At 43.3% G+C, this 12,746-nt stretch overlaps 1 protein-coding gene across 3 annotated transcripts in view; it reads left to right on the top strand.

Annotated features, from left to right (window-relative positions):
• The window catches only part of FARP1 (FERM, ARH/RhoGEF and pleckstrin domain protein 1), a 214,736-nt gene that overhangs the window by 32,209 nt on the left and 169,781 nt on the right, over positions 1-12,746 (top strand). The window lies entirely within an intron of this gene.

Below are 12,746 nucleotides of genomic sequence, written 5' to 3'. Positions count from 1 at the left end.
CCCACAACTACTTTGAGTCCTTTGCCTGTGTTTAGCCTTGACGGGAAGGGAGGAATAATGTGTCATTTTTATGCTCCTTTGACGCTAGGTAAAAAGCTTAGGTATCAAAGGCATCAATTTTTTTTATCCTGATTACGTATCTTGTAGCTGACAAAATTATTGACTTTTCACCGTAATAGGGTAAGGCACCAACACCATTCTGGTGTTTTCTAAAAGTGCTGTACATGTACAGTTATAGTTGGCTTCATATAAAAAGGCGAAAACTACCATATACTGTACATATCATATCCAGTTTTTAAAGGGTTATCCAGGGGGTAAAAATGGGAAAGGTCTCAGAGTGGGATAGAAAGCCATAGTTGCTCTCACTGATCCTCTGATGCATGCCTAGCCCCCGCTGGTCTCTGCTCCCTGGTGCCATCTCGGCATAGCCGAGGTAGATCACTGTATGTATGGCTGTTGGGTGTCCAGATCTACTTTTGGTACTGCAGTTTTTTATCCGTTTTAGCTCAGCCAGGTACAACTACCTGGACATAGATGGAGTCAGTTCTAAACAATATAACCTAATTAGACAATGAAATGAAAGGCAAATTATCGTAGAGCAGAAACTTTGGGTGAGTCGCCTATCGTGTAACACAAACGAAGCCAAATGATCTCATTGCGATGTGAAGAGCCAGGACAAACATGCACATTCAGGAAAATTCAACATTTCTATGTCACGGCTGACAACACAGCTGAATAAACACATGCCTACCCTTAGTCAATAAATAACTGTTGTGTTTAAGTGTCTGACAACTAGTCCCGCAGACTTTTCCTGAATCTTCCCTTTCTGAAAAAAAAAATAATCTTTGCATTACTGTAATGTTGCCCATAATGCTATAATTATGTGGGCACAGAAGATATTCCCATGGGATCACTACCGAGAGCCCATTGATTGACAGCCGGGGTCCCACTGCGTCAACTGGACGTAGAGATAACACTGATCCCGTCATTTAACATAGTTGCTGCGGTCAGCAGCAATCTCAGGATTTTGGCGATAAGGGAGGGGGCGCGCTCCATTGGTCCCTGTGTGATGCAATTGCCCCAAGTCTTTGTACATCTGATAGGATGTCAGCATTTTACTAACAGGCATAATGCACTGCAGTACAGAAATAATGCTCTGTATTATATCGGCTATCAAATGGCATGAAAAGTAAAAGAAAAAAAATCATATTAAAAAAAAAAAAGATAGAAAACGGGCAAAAACGAATTGGTATTGCAGCGTCTGTAACTAACTCGTGCCAGAATGGCTCAATTTTGCATCAAATTAACTAAAACTACAGCATTATGCAGAAATTTTGTGGTAAACATGGCAAAAAATGTAATTTAACCAGGATGTGGATTGTCGCTTAGCATGCACGTGATCATCTGATCAGGTTTTCAGCCTCTGGAAGATAAGTGATGGTTTCAACTCACTGGGGGAGATGAATCAAAAGTAGTGCAAAGAAAAATTTACGTAGCAACCAATCAGATTCCACCTCTCATTTTTCAGAGCTACTTTGGAAAATGAAAGGTGGAATCTAATTGGTTGCTAGGGGCAACTAAGCCAGTTTTCCTTTACCCTAGTTTTGATATATATTCCCCAAATCTACAGTTCCTCAAAATCTGACAATTTACAATTTTCTGTAAATATAAATATTCTATCATGTACATAGTAATCTATAAATTTAAATTGTAGAATAACATTTGCTGTTTTGTAATGTACTCTTTATATCAACTACATATGGTTTTCAAGGTCTCAGTGGGGGAGATTTATCAAACTGGTGTAAAGGAAATCTAGTTTAGTTGCCCATAGCAACCAATCCGATTCCACATTTCATTTTCCAAAGGAGCTCTGAAAAATGAAAGGTGAAATCTGATTGGTTGATATAGACAACTAAGACAATTTTTTTGATAATGGGGCAGATCTATTAAGACTGGCTTTACAAACGGCAGTCTTAGTTTAACCACCTCAGCCCCTATGGCTTAAACACCCTGAAAGACCAGGCCACTTTTTACACTTCTGACCTACACTACTTTCACCGTTTATTGCTCGGTCATGCAACTTACCACCCAAATGAATTTTACCTCCTTTTCTTCTCACTAATAGAGCTTTCATTTGGTGGTATTTAATTGCTGCTGACATTTTTACTTTTTTTGTTATTAATCGAAATTTAACGATTTTTTTTGCAAAAAAATGACATTTTTCACTTTCAGTTGTAAAATTTTGCAAAAAAAACGACATCCATATAGAAATTTTGCTCTAAATTTATAGTTCTACATGTCTTTGATAAAAAAAAAATGTTTGGGTAAAAAAAAAATGGTTTGGGTAAAAGTTATAGCGTTTACAAACTATGGTACAAAAATGTGAATTTCCGCTTTTTGAAGCAGCTCTGACTTTCTGAGCACCTGTCATGTTTCCTGAGGTTCTACAATGCCCAGACAGAACAAACACCCCACAAATGACCCCATTTCGGAAAGTAGACACCCTAAGGTATTCGCTGATGGGCATAGTGAGTTCATAGAACTTTTTATTTTTTGTCACAAGTTAGCGGAAAATGATTTTTTTATTATTTTTTTTTTTTTCCTTACAAAGTCTCATATTCCACTAACTTGTGACAAAAAATAAAAACTTCCATGAACTCACTATGCCCATCAGCGAATACCTTGGGGTGTCTTCTTTCCAAAATGGGGTCACTTGTGGGGTAGTTATACTGCCCTGGCATTCTAGGGGCCCAAATGTGTGGTAAGGAGTTTGAAATCAAATTCTGTAAAAAATGCCCTGTGAAATCCGTGCTCTTTGGAATGTGGGCCCCTTTGCCCACCTAGGCTGCAAAAAAGTGTCACACATGTGGTATCTCCGTACTCAGGAGAAGTTGGGGAATGTGTTTTGGGGTGTCATTTTACATATACCCATGCTGGGTGAGAGAAATATCTTGGCAAAAGACACATTTGGGCCCCTAGAATGCCAGGGCAGTATAACTACCCCACAAGTGACCCCATTTTGGAAAGAAGACACCCCAAGGTATTCCGTGAGGGGCATGGCGAGTACCTAGAATTTTTTATTTTTTGTCACAAGTTAGTGGAAAATGATGATTTTTTTATTTTTTTTTCTTACAAAGTCTCATATTCCACTAACTTGTGACAAAAAATAAAAACTTCCATGAACTCACTATGCCCATCAGCGAATACCTTGGGGTGTCTTCTTTCCAAAATGGGGTCACTTGTGGGGTAGTTATACTGCCCTGGCATTCTAGGGGCCCAAATGTGTGGTAAGGAGTTTGAAATCAAATTCTGTAAAAAATGACCAGTGAAATCCGAAAGGTGCTCTTTGGAATATGGGCCCCTTTGCCCACCTAGGCTGCAAAAAAGTGCCACACATGTGGTATCGCCGTACTCAGGAGAAGTTGGGGAATGTGTTTTGGGGTGTCATTTTACATATACCCATGCTGGGTGAGATAAATATCTTGGTCAAATGCCAACTTTGTATTAAAAAATGGGAAAAGTTGTCTTTTGCCAAGATATTTCTCTCACCCAGCATGGGTATATGTAAAATGACACCCCAAAACACATTCCCCAACTTCTCCTGAGTACGGAGATACCACATGTGTGACACTTTTTTGCAGCCTAGGTGGGCAAAGGGGCCCATATTCCAAAGAGCACCTTTCGGATTTCACTGGTCATTTTTTACACATTTTGATTTCAAACTTCTTACCACACATTTGGGCCCCTAGAATGCCAGGGCAGTATAACTACCCCACAAGTGACCCCATTTTGGAAAGAAGACACCCCCAGGTATTTCGTGATGGGCATAGTGAGTTCATGGAAGTTTTTATTTTTTGTCACAAGTTAGTGGAATATGAGACTTTGTAAGAAAAAAAAAATAAAAAATAAAATCATCATTTTCCGCTAACTTGTGACAAAAAATATAAAATTCTAGGAACTCGCCATGCCCCTCACGGAATACCTTTGGGTGTCTTCTTTCCAAAATGGGGTCACTTGTGGGGTAGTTATACTGCCCTGGCATTTTCCAGGGGCCCTAATGTGTGGTAAGTAGGTAAATGACCTGTGAAATCCAAAAGGTGCTCTTTGGAATGTGGGCCCCTTTGCCCACCTAGGCTGCAAAAAAGTGGCACACATGTGGTATCGCCGTATTCAGGAGAAGTTGGGCAATGTGTTTTGGGGTGTCTTTTTACATATACTCATGCTGGGTAAGAGAAATATCTCGGCAAAAGACAACTTTTCCCATTTTTTTTTTTATACAAAGTTGGCATTCGACCAAGATATTTATCTCACCCAGCATGGGTATATGTAAAATGACACCCCAAAACACATTGCCCAACTTCTCCTGAGTACGGCGATACCAGATGTGTGACACTTTTTTGCAGCCTAGATGCGCAAAGGGGCCCACATTCCTTTTATGAGGGCATTTTTAGACATTTGGATCCCAGACTTCTTCTCACGCTTTAGGGCCCCTAGAATGCCAGGGCAGTATAAATACCCCACATGTGACCCCATTTTGGAAAGAAGACACCCCAAGGTATTGAATGAGGGGCATGGCGAGTTCATAGAATTATTTTTTTTTTGGCACAAGTTAGCGGAAATTGATTTTATTTATTTTTTTCTCACAAAGTCTCCCTTTCCGCTAACTTGGGACAAAAATTTCAATCTTTCATGGTTTCAATATGCCCCTCACGGAATACCTTGGGGTGTCTTCTTTCCGAAATGGGGTCACATGTGGGGTATTTATACTGCCCTGGCATTCTAGGGGCCCTAAAGCGTGAGAAGAAGTCTGGAATATAAATCTCTAAAAAATTGTACGCATTTGGATTCCGTGAGGGGTATGGTGAGTTCATGTGAGATTTTATTTTTTGACACAAGTTAGTGGAATATGAGACTTTGTAAGAAAAAAATAATAATTTCCGCTAACTTGGGCCAAAAAAATGTCTGAATGGAGCCTTACAGGGGGGTGATCAATGACAGGGGGGTGATCAGGGAGTCTATATGGGGTGATCACCCCCCTGTCATTGATCACCCCCTATAAGGCTCCATTCAGATGTCCGTATGTGTTTTGCGGATCCGATCCATGTATCCGTGGATCCGTAAAAATCATACGGACATCTGAATGCAGCCTGACAGGGGGGGTGATCAATGACAGGGGGGGTGATCAATGACAGGGGGGGGTGATCAATGACAGGGGGGTGATCAGGGAGTCTATATGGGGTGATCACCCCCCCTGGAAGGCTCCAGGGAGACGCCTGTATGTGTTTTGCGGATCCGATTCATCTATCAGTGGATCCGTAAAAATCATGCGGACGTCTGAATGGAGTTTTACAGGGGGGTAATCAATGACAGGCGGGTGATCAGGGAGTCTATATGGGGTGATCACCACAGTCATTGATCACGCCCCTGTAAGGCTCCATTCAGACGTCCGTATGCGTTTTGCGGATCCGATCCATCTATCAGTGGATCCGTAAAAATCATGCGGACGTCTGAATAGAGCTTTACAGGGGGGTAATCAATGACAGGGGGGTGATCAGGGAGTCTATATGGGGTGATCAGGGGTGATCAAGGGTGAATAAGGGGTTAATAAGTGACAGGGGGGGGGTGTAGTGTAGTGGTGCTTGGTGCAACATATTACTGAGCTACCTGTGTCCTCTGGTGGTCGATCCAAACAAAGGGGACCACCAGAGGACCAGGTAGCAGGTATATTAGACGCTGTTATCAAAACAGCGTCTAATATACCGGTTAGGGGTTAAAAAAATCACATCTCCAGCCTGCCAGCGAACAATCGCCGCTGGCAGGCTGGAGATCCACTCTCTTACCTTCCGTTCCTGTGAGCGCGCGCGCCTGTGTGCGCGCGTTCACAGGAAATCTCGCGTCTCGCGAGAGGACGCGCCGGCGCGTCCAGGAAGAATGAATCAACCACCTCCAGGACGCGTCTGTGCGTACAGCGGTCTGGAGGTGGTTAAAGGGAGTCTACTCAGACTGCACCTCTTAATACTTTTGGTGCATTTCCAGGCAGTCCCATGCGCCAGACTTTCAAATTTGAGCTATCATTCATGCCACTTTCTGTCGGGCCGCGGGGGGCCATGCCCACTCCTGCTAAGCCCCAACCACTTTTCAAAAAAAAAAAAATGGCATGTCCCATGTGTTGCACAGATGTTCATCTTTTTTTTTTTTGCTTGGTTTTGGTGGTTTCTTTTGGCCCTCCTGGTATTTTTGATGTCAAGAAAAGAGAGAGATTTTCTTTAAAAAAAAATAGCAAAACCCATATATATACCATTTTAATGTTGTTGGTATACGTTCTATAACGAATTCGTCATTACTCTCATGGCTTTTTTTATGAACTGAGCCTTATTCGGATTTACATATTGACATTTGGTCAGAGAGCTCGCTGTCCGAATTCCAGCAAATATGATATACTTTCTACTTTGCTTGCAGAAGGTGTTATACACTGCTCAAAAAAATAAAGGGAACACAAAAATAACACATCCTAGATCTGAATTAATTAAATATTCTTCTGAAATACTTTGTTCTTTACATAGTTGAATGTGCTGACAACAAAATCACACAAAAATAAAAAAATGGAAATCAAATTTTTCAACCCATGGAGGTCTGAATTTGGAGTCACCCTCAAAATTAAAGTGGAAAAACACACTACAGGCTGATCCAACTTTGATGTAATGTCCTTAAAACAAGTCAAAATGAGGCTCAGTAGTGTGTGTGGCCTCCACGTGCCTGTATGACCTCCCTACAACACCTGTGCATGCTCCTGATGAGGTGGCGGACGGTCTCCTGAGGGATCTCTTCCTAGACCTGGACTAAAGCATCTGCCAATTCCTGGACAGTCTGTGGTGCAACGTGACGTTGGTGGATAGAGCGAGACATGATGTCCCAGATGTGCTCAATTGGATTCAGGTCTGGGGAACGAGCGGGCCAGTCCATAGCATCAATGCCTTCGTCTTGCAGGAACTGCTGACACACTCCAGCCACATGAGGTCTAGCATTGTCTTGCATTAGGAGGAACCCAGGGCCAACCGCACCAGCATATGGTCTCACAAGGGGTCTGAGGATCTCATCTCGGTACCTAATGGCAGTCAGGCTACCTCTGGCGAGCACATGGAGGGCTGTGCGGCCCTCCAAAGAAATGCCACCCCACACCATTACTGACCCAATGCCAAACCGGTCATGCTGGAGGATGTTGCAGGCAGCAGAACGTTCTCCACGGCGTCTCCAGACTCTGTCACATGTGCTCAGTGTGAACCTGCTTTCATCTGTGAAGAGCACAGGGCGCCAGTGGCGAATTTGCCAATCTTGGTGTTCTCTTGCAAATGCCAAACGTCCTGCACGGTGTTGGGCTGTAAGCACAACCCCCACCTGTGGACGTCGCGCCCTCATATCACCCTCATGGAGTCTGTTTCTGACCGTTTGAGCAGACACATGCACATTTTTGGCCTGCTGGAGGTCATTTTGCAGGGCTCTGGCAGTGCTCCTCCTGTTCCTCCTTGCACAAAGGCGGAGGTAGCGGTCCTGCTGCTGGGTTGTTGCCCTCCTACGGCCTCCTCCACGTCTCCTGATGTACCGGCCTGTCTCCTGGTAGCGCCTCCATGCTCTGGACACTACGCTGACAGACACAACAAACCTTCTTGCCACAGCTCGCATTGATGTGCCATCCTGGATAAGCTGCACTACCTGAGCCACTTGTGTGGGTTGTAGACTCCGTCTCATGCTACCACTAGAGTGAAAGCACTGCCAGCATTCAAAAGTGACCAAAACATCAGCCAGGAAGCATAGGAAGTGAGACGTGATCTGTGGTCACCACCTGCAGAACCACTCCTTTATTGGGGGTGTCTTGCTAATTGACTATAATTTCCACCTGTTGTCTATCCCATTTGCACAACAGCATGTGAAATTGATTGTCACTCAGTGTTGCTTCCTAAGTGGACAGTTTGATTTCACAGAAGTGTGATTGACTTGGAGTTACATTGTGTTGTTTAAGTGTTCCCCTTATTTTTTTGAGCAGTGTATTTTGCATGCCATACCTTCATGTCTTCAGGTATCACCTGCTGGGTGGGAAACCACCAGTTTTACACTTGCGGAAAGTGGTAACCTTACCCGCGGACTGAGGGAGTAGATTGTTGTACTAAAGTCTTGATGGTCTGTCTTCATTCATTGTGACAGTTCTGTACACAGTCACGTTTATGTAGGGCCCTGACGCTGTCCTGCCTCACACTTTGTCATAACATTGGCTGAGGTGGTATGTCAGAGCCAGCCGTATCCCAAAAGTGCGCTGTGGTAGTAAAGGCAACCTAGCAGAAACTTTTTATAAGATATTCTTTAGTGCACAGTAACAATTGTAAAAAAGTATACCGCACAGTATATTTCAGAAATGTATACATTTAATATGTTTTAGTGTGGTAAATTGCTTTTATAGATATAATGACTATTGATTAAATCTTGTTTTTATGTTTAGCATATTTTCATAGATTTTGGTCATTAGTTTCTCCAATATTCCAAGTTACTTTTTGGATAAAAAAAATAAAAATAAAATCCTGTAATCTTGCAGTTTTCACACTGACCTTGCAATAGACTAACAATTCCTGTTCTGTAGAAACCACTTCTCAGTAGTCATCTTCTCAAAGGGCACTCGTGCACTCAAGAAGAGGAGGCGGGTGCTCGTAGTTAAAGGGAATCTGTCACCAGTTTTCTGCTGCCCTCACTCTTAAATGAAATGTGTCATCAGAAAATGACCTATTGTTTAAAGGAGTTGAATGGTGGATCCTGTCTTATCTGTCATTCTAATCCTGCCTGCAATGATATCACCTCTGCGTACAGATGAGCAGGTAACTGCAGTAAACTGATCTGTACAGACCAAGAAGTGGCGCCTATTGTTGGGCTTAGTGGCCAGTGCGAAAACTGCAGGATTTTATGGTTTTTGTTTAAATATAGATATTGACATGAAAACTTAAAAATATAAAAAAATTTAAAAAAATATGTTAAACATAAAAACATGATTTAAAGGAGTTATCCAATACTATAAAAATGCTCCCCTGTATGCCGAGCCCCTCACAGTGAATATAATTACGCCGCTCCTGGTCCCTGCCCTGCCGCTGCTGCTTCTCCCCGTGCGCGGATAAAAACATCCGGTGTCGAGGGGGAGGGCGGGAGCAGCCAATGGCAGGCGGTGACTGGAACTGGCCTCCCTAGCATCGTGGGTGACGATAGGAAGGCTCGTCCCCGCCTGCCATTGGCTGCAGCACTTATCAATGAGTCCTGATATTCATGAGCTCTCGGCTCTCCCCGCCCACCTGCTTCATATTGACAGTTTTTTTTCAGATGTATCAGCAGCAGGTGGGCGGGTCAAACAACCTTTTTTATAAACACTATTGCCATTGAAATGGAGGAGAAGAGCACAGGGAATAGCGCAAAGTACGATGTAACTAAAATCACTAAAAGAACACTATAAAAGGAGCATTTAATTTAGGCAGAGGACGCAGGATATGACTTTGATAATAGGTGATGAACCCAGCTCACTTCCTCCCCCTCCCTGCACAATGACCTCTGTGCGGGACACAGAATATGCTGAAAATGTTCTTCTGTAGAAGTCAATGGGGAGATCTAACAAGACTGGTGGAACATCTTGTGTGTTTAGCGGCGTACGAATAGAACAAACGGGGATCACTTATACTTCAATGGATGAAAGTTTCTGTGTGTACCATATGCACCTGTGCAGGAAAAACTTGATGGCTTGTGCAAGAAGATCCAAAGGAAGAGGCGAGGCATGCCATGCAAGACATGGGTCTGAAACACACTGGCAGTGCAGCTGCATCATTCTGCCTTAATAATGTCTAAATAAAGGATTGATATATTTTCAAGTGTGGAAACCTCTTCTTCATTTGTGTGTTTAAGGTCGTTTTTTTCTGCAGGTTCTCTAGGGATTCAGTTATGTTCTGAAATTTTCCTTTAGAATTTGCTGGTATGATTTAGAATTTATTGTTCCATCCTGGCCCAGATGCAAAACAGGCCCAAACCCTGTTACTACCACCGTGTTACACAGATGGGATGAGGTTTTTATGCTGCAATGCAGCGTTTTACTTTCTTCAAACATAATGGTTCTCATATAACCCCTTCAACCACCGTGATGTACCGGAAGGGGAAAATTAAAAAAAAGTTATTGCTATTGGAATGTGGGGAGGGAGAAAACGAAAATGAAAAACCAAAAATGGGCCCAGTACTTTTAACCAAAAAGTTCCAATAGCCTTCTGGCCTGTCCAGGTGACCTTTAGCAAACTGCATACAGCAATGTTTTTTTGGAGAACCGAGGCTTTCTTTTTCCTTGAACGGATTTTCAAAGATGCTGCATATTTGAAATCCACATGACTATTATTTTGCAAAATTGTCACTTTTCACTAGATTTTGCTAAGGGATCCGTCAACCATCGACTTACATTGTTTTTTAGTGATCTAGTTTGTTCTGTTTCGATGACACAAAACGCTAAGCCGACAGATCTCTTTCCATTCAGGTTCAGAATGCATGGGAACAAAACTGAACCGTTTTTTTTTCTGGGTTTTGAGATCCTCTGCCGCATCTCAATACTGGAAAACAACAACGCAAGTGTGAAACAGGCCTGAGTTGGTCAGCAGGAGGTTAAGGCTACTTTTGCATCTGTGGCATAGAATTCCAGCAAAAATGTGGTTTGTGTTCGGCCGATTCTCACTATTTTATGCCGGATCAGGCGGTCGTGCTTGCACACTATAGAAGAAAGCGTCAGCCTCTCTGGTGGCCGGGACCATGGGAGCGCACATAGGCTAGTGCTTTTTAATATATTGTGCAAGCACGACCACCACTGATGGATTGCAGGGTGGTCTGGAACCATGGAAACGAGCAGTATATAATGAGATGGAAAAATGAATACAGACCGCAAAGGAGGCAATATGGATAACCACAATACATTAGTAAGTGCCTTGTCTTAACTGTGTCTACATGATAAATGCCACTTACTAAAGTAAGACAACCCCTTTCCCTGCAGGAATCGCTACCGCAGAAACCAGCCTAACCCCTGTGCAGGATTTCTACAAGACTGACTGCAGACTGACACACAATGGGGGCAGCTGTATTTCCTACTTACTTTTATTAGGGTACTTTCACACTAGTGTTAGTTTTCCGGTATTGAGTTCCATCACAGGGGCTCAATACCGGGAAAAAAACACTTCAGTTTTATCCTAATGCATTCTGAATGGAAAGCATTCCGTTCAGTATGCATCAGGATGTCTTCAGTTCAGTCACTCTTACGGTATTTGGTCGGGGAAAATACTGCAGCGTGTCGGAACACTTGTATTAATGCCGGATCCGGTACCAAGTGTTCCGGAAAACCGGATTCAGTTTCCCGGTCTGCGCATGCGCAGAACTTTAAAAATGTGGAAAAACTAAATACCGGATCCGTTTTTCTGGATGACACCGGAGAGACGGATCTGGTGTTTCAATGCATTTGTCAGACTGATCCGGAAACAAATGCTATCTGTTTGCATATGGATCCGGCAGGCAGTTCTGGCAACGGAACTACCTGCTGGAATCCTCTAACGCAAGTGTGAAAGTACCCTTATTCATTCTAGGTTTAGTGCTCCTTTATGTGACCAGTAAGAACCTTCAGCCAATGCACCACACCTCTATAAAGTAAGCAGGAGTGCGGGGGTCTGAAGCGGCACAGTGAACTGTCTGTTCTGGTTCCTGCAGACAGTGGTTAGATAAACAAGCCTAGCATTTGCCTCGGCATGTGAGAACCTGGAGCCGTGTCATCAATCTGACCTTGATTCAGCCATTGTTGTCTATGTATTTACTAAACCAAGTGTTCCTGCTATTAAGCAAACATTTCTGATTCCTCTGCAGTTGTTGGAGGGACTCTAGAACAGGCAGTATTTGTCTTTTCTGCTTTTAGGAGAGCTTTTTTTTTTTTTCCCATGGCTTTATAACTGGATTAATGACATGTGTTAAGTAATTCCTCTGCAGCTGTAGTGTAAAAGTTCTCTTCTGCTTTGGGTTTTGAGGGAGTCTACTGGGAGAAGAATGCTCTAATTTTTCTTTCATTGTGCTGGTTTTGCTTTTGCTTTCTGAAGGCAATTTTTTTTAACACACATTACCCTTGAGTGTTGAATTAAAGGGCTTGTCTGAGTTAGTTTTCCAAGACATTAGAAACTGATCACTTATCCTCTGGATAGGTCATCAGTATCTGATCATTGGGGGGTCCCATACCCAGGACCACCACCGAGCAGCTGTTCAAGAAGGCACTGGCACGAGCAGCTGTTCGAGAGTCCTGTGGCTTCTCCATGCTTACCAATCACAGCGCATACTTTGTACAGTGGCCTGTGCTTGGTATCACGCTCAGCCCCATTCACTTCTATGGGGCTGAGCTGCACCTAGGCCACATGGCTGATGAACGTGACATTACTTGGCCTAGGAAAAGCTGAGAGAAGGCCACCCACGCTACTGCGAGCTCCGGGGCTTCCCAGGTGTCAGACTCCCACCAATCAGTATGTAAAAAACCTTTTTAACCACCTGTTCTGCCAGAGCACAGCTGGGGCTGTGGGAAAAGTACTTAACTGTTGAAAGTGGAGGGGGGAGGGCTGCTTTAGCTTCGGATATCTCCTGAATGGTAGCAGCTAGCATGGAACTGGTCTTGTTTGAAAGCTGGCATTCCAGCTTTCATACAAGACTAAAATGACAGCATTAGT

Source organism: Bufo bufo, chromosome 3 (genome assembly GCF_905171765.1).
Source record: "Bufo bufo chromosome 3, aBufBuf1.1, whole genome shotgun sequence".
Classification (NCBI taxonomy): domain Eukaryota; kingdom Metazoa; phylum Chordata; class Amphibia; order Anura; family Bufonidae; genus Bufo; species Bufo bufo.
Note: the sequence above shows the minus strand (reverse complement) of the source record. Positions and strands in the feature narration are given on the sequence as shown.